Consider the following 10,197-nt stretch of genomic DNA (forward strand, 5'->3'; position numbering starts at 1 on the left):
CACGATTTTGTTACGTTTTCCATACGAGAACACCTTCAATATCATTTTTTAGAAAATTTAAAAAGACGACAGGAAATATGAAGGGTTCTTGATGACCAATTTTTGGGACGAGATGTTTAACTAAAAATTGTGACTGAAAGAAAAGCATTTTTAGCATTGAAGTATGTTTTAAGTTATGTACTTAATATTAAAATAAGTATCGAAAAATTTCAGAAAGGTGAACATTAATATTAGTAGGTATTCAATTATTTTCTTTTTTAAATAGTAATCCCAAAATTTCTACGTTTTCTACGTCCCTGGTTAAATTTGACGTAAAATTATGTCGTTTTATGCATTTGACAAAAATTATAACCTTGAAATTATTTTCGACATAAACCTCTGTCATAAGTTACTAACAAAAATTTTAATAAAAAAGAATAGAAATATATGTCTTATCCACATAATACAAAATTGGCTCGGTTTGACGTTCAGTGTCCCAACTCTCCCAATAAAGGAACTCTAATTATTTGGAAAGAAACCGATTAACAAATATGCCTTTAGATGTAATGTGGCAGGAAATAAAAAACTTTAAGGATTTTACTGGTTCGTTTAAGTTTAAAAATATTGGGGAGTTAGCTAGTATTATATTAACATTGCCTCATTCGAACGCAGAGGCAGAAAGGATTTTTTCAATAATGATTGATGTTAAAAATAAAAAGAGAAATCGCTTAGGAGACGATACCCTCAATGCAGTATGTATGGTTAGGTCCTCATTTTCAGCCAAAAATATTAATTGTAGCAATTTTGAATCAAACGAAAAACAATTCTCTAAATGTAATAAAAATATATACAAGTAAGTTATGTATGATTTCTGAAGTCTGATGTTTTGTTTTTAGAACTGAATTTTTGTTTTTGTGATTTTTTTATAAGATTTATAAGGTCTGAAGTTTGATGTTTTTGTTTTTTAGAATTTAATTTTCGTTTTTGTGTTTTTTTATAAGATTATCATACAGATTATTATATATTTTAAATAAATAAAAATTCAAAATAAATGCATTGTGGTTTATTAATACATGTGCGTAACATAATAATTCGGAAAAATCGGAAGTAATTTAGTCTAAAAAAGAATAATTTCCAGTAGTGGAAAGATATTAGAGTCATGTGGCAACACTGGGTTGGAGTACCAGTCACAACGTAACTTTGGTCAAAGTCAGTCAGTTGAGTCTATCTCTTATTCTATGGTTGAGTCACAGCATCGGCGACGTGCAGTTCGCAGCGAGTGCAATCGGCGATGGACAGTGCCCTTGACATTTACCAACTGGATATTGGTCATATACCCTCTCTTATGAGCGTATTGGCTAACAGATTAAATGAACTTGAAGCAAAAACGCAAGCAGAATTTCCTTCCCTCACCACTGAAGCAGAGGATCAAACGATGGCCTTCCAACCATCCTGAACCAAAGCACAAGGAACCAAACGCAAAATCCAACCTCAAACATCCGGCCCAGACAAGTTCCAACTTAAGGTCAGTATCAAATTTGCGTCACTAACTCTCAAAATGAAGATGATGACGAAAATAATGATAGAAACCTGCCAACTAATGATGAAAACCGCTCTCAAACCCATACTAAAACCAGCAATGCTAAAAATGTTCGAAACTTCGATCCAACAAAAAATTAAACTGCACCCATCATTCTTCGTAAGAAAAATAAATGGGTACATGTGAGCAATCTCTTAAAAGTACACAAACTTAATTACTCAAAGGCAACGTGCTCAAAGACGGAATAAAAATTCAACCACAATCGCATACCGACTACAAGGCGACAAAAGAATTACTCTTAACAAATCACTTCGAATTTCACACTCATGTACCAAAAATAGACAAACACCTGAAGGTAATTATTAAAGGTGTGCCCACTGAATTTACAAATGAAGAAATAATCACCGAACTCCAAAACATTGGCTACCCAGCCGAAAAAATAACTATAATGAATAAGAAATTTGCGCATGCAGATGGTACTAATTGAAATCAAACGCGATTATAAATCAATTTACAACTTAACAAACATTTTTGGCCTAAACGTAAAAGCAGAACCACTGAAAAATAAAGGATTTACACTTCAATGTCATAGATGTCAGATCTTTGGACACTCACAAATCAACTGTAAGGCGCAATACAAATGTATGAAATGTGGTGTTAACCATTCCACACATCTTTGCACTAAACCGAAAACGGCACCTCTAAAATGCGCAAACTGCCATGGTGAACACGCGTCTATCTATAAAAAATGTCCTGCAAGACCAGAAAATTTACTGGACAAAACTGAAAACAAACCTGAAAATCCTTGGAATAAAACCCTAAAGCCCCCACCGAAACCCACAGTGGAGAACCTTATCCCCAAAATTATGTTATGTAATGTTAGGATTGCAAAGGGTTCGGAAATCAACACCAGTGTCAGTGATAACTATTTATTTAAATGAAACATTAAAGTATCGAGAGTATCGATAATATTAATTACAAATGAACAATGAATAATTAATTAATATTTGCGGGAGGTCTCCTTGATTTATAACCTCGGTCATGAGGACCACCTCCGTCACTCATAACCTACTTATACTACCCTAATAATGTGTCTTACACTGTTAAATGAAATATTAATGAAATAACCTAAACAATAAACTATTATTGAGGTTGAAGTTGCGATGGACCTGGTCAGCATAATGCAACCCAATTATTGATATTACTAAATAATATAAACTAAGTGATTGGTCCATCACACCTCCTCCGCGAAACTAAAAAAAAAATAATTATCACCCATTTTTTTTTTTACCTATTATACAACTTAACCCTATTTTTATGAATTTCTACTAATTACCATCTATTCTAATCACGATATCAGAATTTTTATCCTCAACAACCTTGTAAGGACCTTTGAAGATTGGGTCTTGGTGCTATCGTGTACCAATCCTGGCCAACGGGAAATAATATGTAACAATTTTAAATCAGCATCACAAGTCGCCTGGACATTAATGCTAAAATACCCTTTCCTGTTCCGATAAAGTTCTCCATTTGCACCACCAGGCGATTGGATGCCAACATGCGTACAATCGATGGCACCCACAACACGTGAAAAACCACAAATTCGGAAAAACTTCCTTTTCGTTGCCATCAACTCTTCGGTCATCCTGGGCATTTTTATATAATGTGGCGAAAGTCGGGCAATGTCATGGGTGACCCTCTGGATAACCCGACAGATATTCGATTTATGGACGTGAATCCAATCGCCGAGTAGTTCCAGAAAGCCACCCGTAGCATAAAATCTTAACGCAATCAACATTTGAGTTTGAGCACTTAATGATTTATTTCTTTGCGTTTTAAGTGCGACTCGATCTCCAATAATATCGACGAGGTGCATCACAGTCGCTTTATTCAGCCGAAATCTTTTCTTGAAAGCGTGTTCATCCAAGATCTCAAAGGAATTTTCGCGATCTCGGATGAAACGCATTCTCTGCACTACCGTTCTTTCAGGCTCTTCATTTTCGCTCTCACTTGAAGAAGATGACTCCCACAGCATTTTAAACAAGTCTACAATTTCTTAATCCTTATTATGGTCTTGTGCTTTAAGTAGTTAATAAAAACTCACCAAAAACGCCTTAAATCTTTAATTTAAAAACGTGACATATGTCATACCTTTGGTTAATTTCCCCTTAATCGCTCGTCGTTCGGCCATCAAATTGATGACTCGTTAATCACTGATTAACTAACTGAAAACGAAGTTAATCAACGATTAATTGACAATTATCGTTGACAATCATCAAATATTTAATGAAAGATTAATCAGCCGTCAAAGGTGTTTTGCGTTGCACAAAATTTTTGATGGACGATTAATGCTTTATTAATTGTCAATTATCTTTTGTGCAACCGGGTATTAGTGTCAGTGTCATATGTTGTCACAATTTAATTACACAAAAGTTAACCTAAATATCCATTTTTGACAATAGTCAATTTGACAAAGCAAATTTTCAAGGTCAAAACACCGCTGTCATTGTCGAATTCATATGATGGCAGTACCTCTGTCCATGACAGCATCCAGTACCTTAGATAAGACCAAAACGTACAAATAAACTACCAAAAAAATATTATAATTTTGTTATGAACTTTTTGTAATTTTTATAATAAGTTATTGATTAAATATTATAAATAACGAAGTAACTGTTTCCTGTTAAAATCTTTTGGATTTTTGATTTCGTTTTATTAATGTTTTATAGAGGTTTTTTTGTAATATAATTGTATCAGAAATAACTTGTTTTAACCTCAATTTTAATTTGTCAGAGAAAACATCTTTACAATTATTGTGGTTCATCATTTTTGTATTTGGCGCTTTTTGGCGACTTTAGCGCTCTCTAGTGGCTATTTATGTGGGAAAAGAAACTGGCAACCTTGAAAAAGGCTTTCGGGATCTAATTGTTTTTCAAAAAACCTCTGTATTCAAAACAAAATTAAAATTACATGAAAAAATAAACACTTACCCATAAAACCCGTTGAATGGAACGTTATGAATTAAAACCAGGAATTAAATCAACTATCGACACCAACTCTTAGCATTCCGTCGTTAATATTGTTTATTAACATGAAAGCACTAACCGGTCACGAAAAACGAACAAACGTCACTTTCGAACATAGTCGAATCTATTTTCTAAAGCAAGCGAAAGAACTACTTAATATCAAATAAAACAAAACAAAGTTTAAAAACCCGACACACCAAACCTTTATTTGAAACACAACGCGTTTCAAATAAAGGTTTGGTGCGTCGGGTTTTTAAACTTTGTTTTATTTATTTTCCACGCCAAGAAAATCTAACAAGAAGTACTTAATACATATCAGGAAAATAACAGTCGACCAGAAAATTGCTGCGCGTTTAGATCTGGTACCTTCCCCCACTACTCTATTCGCAGTTTTGTACGATACCTATTTCCCCTCTTAAATAAGAAAAGTAACCTGAAAGTGAAAAATAAAACTACGGTTTACAAAATTACTATCAGACCTTGCCTTACATACGGAGCCCCTACTTGGATTTCCGCATCCAGACCCAATCTAAAAATCTTTGAAACCACTCAAAACAATATTCTGAAAAAAATCACCAACGCAGCCTACTTGATCTTCAACAGTATTATACAAGAAATCTGTAACACCAAACCACTCATTCAACACACAGTCGAAATCGCCAAAATGGCCAACTATCAAATAACAGAACACAGCAACCCGACCATCTACGGAACCATGAACTACAACCCAGCCATCAAAAGAAGATTTAAAATGTTAAGCGGAAGAATGTGCGAAACTCAATACCGCAAAAACGAAAGTATGATCCTGAAACCCTGATCAGGGTAATTCGAGTCGCGTAATGGTAGTGAGAAGATAATTCATCGGCTCGCTCCATCCAAAGCGACTGTGCCGAAGCCGTAACCGCTGAAGCCCTCTTCATCCAAGCTTAAAAAACCCGGTGACTTTGTTGCCGACATTTTAAATCACCCCTATCACCGAACGCCTCATAAAACAAAAAAAAATGCGTTTCTCGTACCCTTAACGGCCCCAATAAAATCGCAATTCAAACTTCATACTCCTTTCATATACCCAGCCGCCAATTCTTTGCCAGGAACAGGACCACCGCCCCCTGATTCGCCGCCTCCTAGAACTCACGCCCACTTGCGACAAACGCTCAAACTTTAGATTAAACCACAAAAATATTTAAAACACCCCCTGTTAGTTAGTTTTAAGTCTACATCTTGAAATCATGAAATATCTTAAGTGTCTAATGTACATTCTAAATAGGCCTTAAGCATCAACAGCGCTAAGCCTTTTGTTAATTAGCCCTAAGTTTGTTAAATACCCTGTCGAAAATAAAGAGATTTGGAATCGAATCGACCCTGATCACCCCCATCAGATCCATCCCTGATCCCACCATCCACATCGTTATGTTTTACTGAGGCAAATGGTTTCCCTTTTCTTAAACTGTGTTTTTCAACACACACCTTAATGTCGAACAAACTTCTTTATCCCAATTATTTCCCCTACAACGAAAATACGACTTTTAGTCGTTTCCTACAATAACAAAGTTTTACAGAATTGAGTTTTTCTCAATGTAAACGACGAGCATCCGACCCAATTGAACAGCACCACCTGAAAATCGTAGATCTTTCACAGAATTTATCTTCTTGCTGAACGGGAGTGCAATTTGCTGGGACACAAAAAAATAATGTACTGCAACTCTGTCTACAACAAAAGCAAAATATGGCCATGGCAGAGTGCCCAAAAGAGGCCATTTATCTTAGAAGATTTATCCAGGAGTTGGGATTTAAAGAACTGGATAACATAAAAATCTACTGTAAAAGTCAGAGTGCATTACATCCTATAGAGAATCCAGTTTTCCAAACAAGAAGTAAACACATAGATGTCCGTCACCATTTTGTACGGAAAGTTTTGAGAGCCAAATAAGTACCTCTCAAACATATTCCTACTAATCAGCAACTGACCGATTTTCAAACTAAAGGACTAACAAAACAAAAAGATACTTTGTGTGTAAAGACAGCTAGACTACAGGCTATCAAAGTTAGGATAGTGTTGGAGTTAAAAATTTAACAAGTCGCGTTTCCTTGTAAATAGTAATGTTTATAAAAAAATAGTTGATAAAATTCCATTCTGAGGTAACATTGTTTGGTGTTCTGTATTCGTATTTTAAAACAATAAAACTTGTTTTACGGCAGTAGTTATTATTTTACGAGTTCCACAATCAAACCTTTTTCAGGTCGCATTTGATACATCAAATTTTCTTTCAGATAATTGTTCATCATAAAAAAAGTGCAACTTTGCCCTAATTTAAACGACTTCGTATCTCTTATACTATAACTGAGATCTCCATGGTGAAGCTTGAAAAACGGACACCCTATATTGAACAGGCAGCGCTATAGGAAATGATTCAGCCCACTTGCACTTACAAACGAATTGGTGCTGTGGGTAAAAATGTTCTCACGTGCAGTACCTTGATAAACAGGTACCCAGTTAAGGAAACAAACATATCTGCGCGAATGACATTTTTAGAACCGTTTTGAATGGTAGTATTCTTATATTGGTACGACTAGTTAAGATCATAACTTCTAATGCGACACTGGAACCGGTTCATAGACATAGATAGACGACAACAATAAAAAATAATTTGCGATGGTGGCAAGGGTCTGGTAATAAACCTATCGTGAGACGGACAACTTCTGTACAAAGGATCCCCCAATACAACTTTAAGAATACCGTTTGGAAAATATCACAACGTTTTTGGAACCAGAGCTGCAATTTTTTACAGGGCAAAAAATAGTTCATTATCTCTTTAACACTCATTGTTGAAGGAAAATAATGTTCAAATTATTATTTTTCAGTTTTCAGTTTTTTTCTGAATAAAATAAAGCACTGACAGCACTTTAAAACACTTGCCTGAACAGAAAAATATATCCGGTAAATCGCTTTCAAAAGCGTTACTTAACAACAGCTGTAAAACAACGAGGAAAATGGCTGAAATTCAACGCTTTTTGGCGTGGGTATTCTCCCCCTTAATTGTTAATTTATGGTAAAATATTTGCACTCGTTTGTTTAACACTGTGTCTGTAAGCATTTCTGTGCCACATACAGATTAGTTGGTGCGCCGATTTTTGATCACCCGGTAGATAAAATATTTTAAATGACGAAGAACTGTTTCCTGTTAAAAACTTTTATTTCTGTTTTCGTTTTCTTAATGGTTTGTAATAAACTGTGTGAGAAATAACTTGTACTAATCTCAATTTTAATTTGTCAGAGAAAACAACTTTACAATTATTGTGGTTCATAATTTTTATACTTAACGCTTTTTGGCGATTTTAACGCTCTCTAGTGGCTCTTTGTGTGGGAAAAAAACTAGCAACTTGACAAAAAACTTTCGGGATCTAATTGTTTTTCAAAAACCTCTGTATCCAGAAAAAATCAAAATTGTTATGTTGGTCACTGGCATTTGCAGTGAAACACATTTTTAAAGAAAAAAAACACTTACCCATAAAACCCGTTGAATGGAACGTTATGAATTGGAACCAGGAATTAAAACAACTATCGACACCAACTCTTAGCATTCCGTCGTCAATATAGTTTATTAACATGAAATCACTAAACAAACGGCAATAAACAATTTAAACCGGCCACGAGGAACGAACAAACGTCACTTACGAACATGATCGAATCTATTTCCGAAAGCAAGCAAAATATCTACAAATCTCAGAAAAATAAGAGTTGACCAGAAAATTGTTGCGAGCTTAGATATGGTACATTCCCCCACCAATCTACTCGCAGTTTTGTGCGATAACTATTTCCCCTCTTAAATAGGAAAAGTAACTTGAATGTCAAAAATAAAATTACAATTTATAAAATGATTAATCAGACCACCGTGCCTTACACACAAACCGCTACGCCCGGTCTACATCCAAACCCAATCTAAAAATCCTAAAACCACGAAAAACAAGATTCTGAGAAAAATCAACGCACACTACTTAGCCTCCAACAGTATTATAAAAGAAAACTGTAATACCAAACCACACAACATATAGCCGAAATCGCCAAAATGACCCACAATCAAATGACAGAACATAGTAACCCGAACATCTACGAAACCATGAAATACAAACCAGCCACTAAAAGAAGATTTAAAAAACTAAAAACCATAACACGAAACAAACTGAATCTTACAGAAGCAAGCATTCGAAACCCAAAAAAACACTGATCACAAAAAGCTTGAAACATCAAACCTAAATCAAGAGACATCGTGATCCATCCAAAGCGACAGTGCCGAAGCCCGGTGAATCTGTTGCCGACATTTTAAATCACTTATCAACGAACGCCTCATCAAACATAAAAAATCTTACGTTTCTTGCACCCTTAACGGCCTCAATCAAATCGCAATTCAAACTTCATATTTTTTTAAAATACTCAGCCGCAAACCGTCTCTTAAACCGAATCACTATTGTCCCCAAACAATATATCGTCACCCCCAAACTGCTCTTCTTCAATCTTTTGATAACTCTCTCCCGCCAATTCTTAAACAACTCATCGACAAAACCCCACTTTACCATGAACAGGACCACCGCCCTCCGGACTCGCTGCCTCCCAGGACTTGCGCCCACTTGCAACAAGCGCTCAAACTTTAGATTAAGCCATGAAATATTTAAGACACCCTCTGTTAGTTAGAAGTTATAAAATACCTTAAGTATCTAATGTACACTATTCTGCAGAATTAATGTCACAAACGAGCTTCGGGTCGTTTCGAGGGTTAGAAATGGGAGTGAGAGAAGGGCAGATAGTGGACAGTTGTCGGTTTTCCGGCATAGGGAACAGAGCGATGAACAGTTGTGAAAACTGATAAACATTCAGGGTTCTGTCCAAAGTCACCAGTTTACAAAATAATTTCCTGGAATAAACTCAAATCAGTATTAATTTACCTAAAAAGCCGTTTTTATTTGACGAACTAACAAGTTTTTATCTTACGTCAAAAGATATCGACTGAAATAAAAAAAATTGGGAATCTTCTCCCTTACTACTTCATCATTTATCAATCAGCTTTTTGAAAAAGTGTAGTAATCCACAAAATAATGAATTTGTTTCTTTCATTAGGCTACAAAGGATTAAAGGGCCAGGCCCAAGATTCGGAGATAGCTACCAGCTAGCAGGTATCGGGCTGCACCCTGGGTAAAATATGCAATTTTTTGGTAATATTGTAAACCAAATGTCATAGCAAGATTCTAGATTCTAGTAAAAATAAATGTTTATTGCAATAAAAGTAGAGTTTACTGCAATGCTGCTAAATAGTTGCGGTTAATTACAATTGAAAGATTCAGATAAAAGTAAATAAATATAAATATGCGTATGGTAAAGTGTCAGAGTTTTCAGGTCGCGTCTACAGCCTCTGACCTGACTTAACGACCACTAGTAGTAACCGGGACCGACGGTTTATGAGGGGGCGTCGTTTGGTTTTTTTTCTTTTAGTACATACATTTTTTACAATTTTTATTTTTAACTCCCACGTATAAAATTTTTTTAGTCCTTGCACCGACTATTGTTGCAACACCAGAAGATGCGTTGTAATTTAATTTGTAGGAACGTTTAGACCACGCACCATCTACTACAACTGTAATGTAAGGTACTCCATCTTT

The 10,197-nt window shown here is 35.3% G+C and overlaps 1 non-coding gene across 1 annotated transcript in view; it reads right to left on the reverse strand.

Moving 5' to 3' along the window:
• Positions 1–9,292, reverse strand: part of LOC103315183 (hypothetical protein) — a 69,126-nt gene extending 59,834 nt beyond the window's left edge. Inside the window, exon 1 of the transcript XR_010335008.1 lies at positions 4,510–9,292. This is a non-coding gene — a transcript (hypothetical protein). The remainder of the gene's footprint in view (positions 1–4,509) is intronic.
• Positions 9,293–10,197: the final 905 nt, after the last annotated feature.

This window comes from Tribolium castaneum, chromosome 7 (assembly GCF_031307605.1).
Source record: "Tribolium castaneum strain GA2 chromosome 7, icTriCast1.1, whole genome shotgun sequence".
NCBI classification, from domain to species: Eukaryota; Metazoa; Arthropoda; class Insecta; order Coleoptera; family Tenebrionidae; genus Tribolium; species Tribolium castaneum.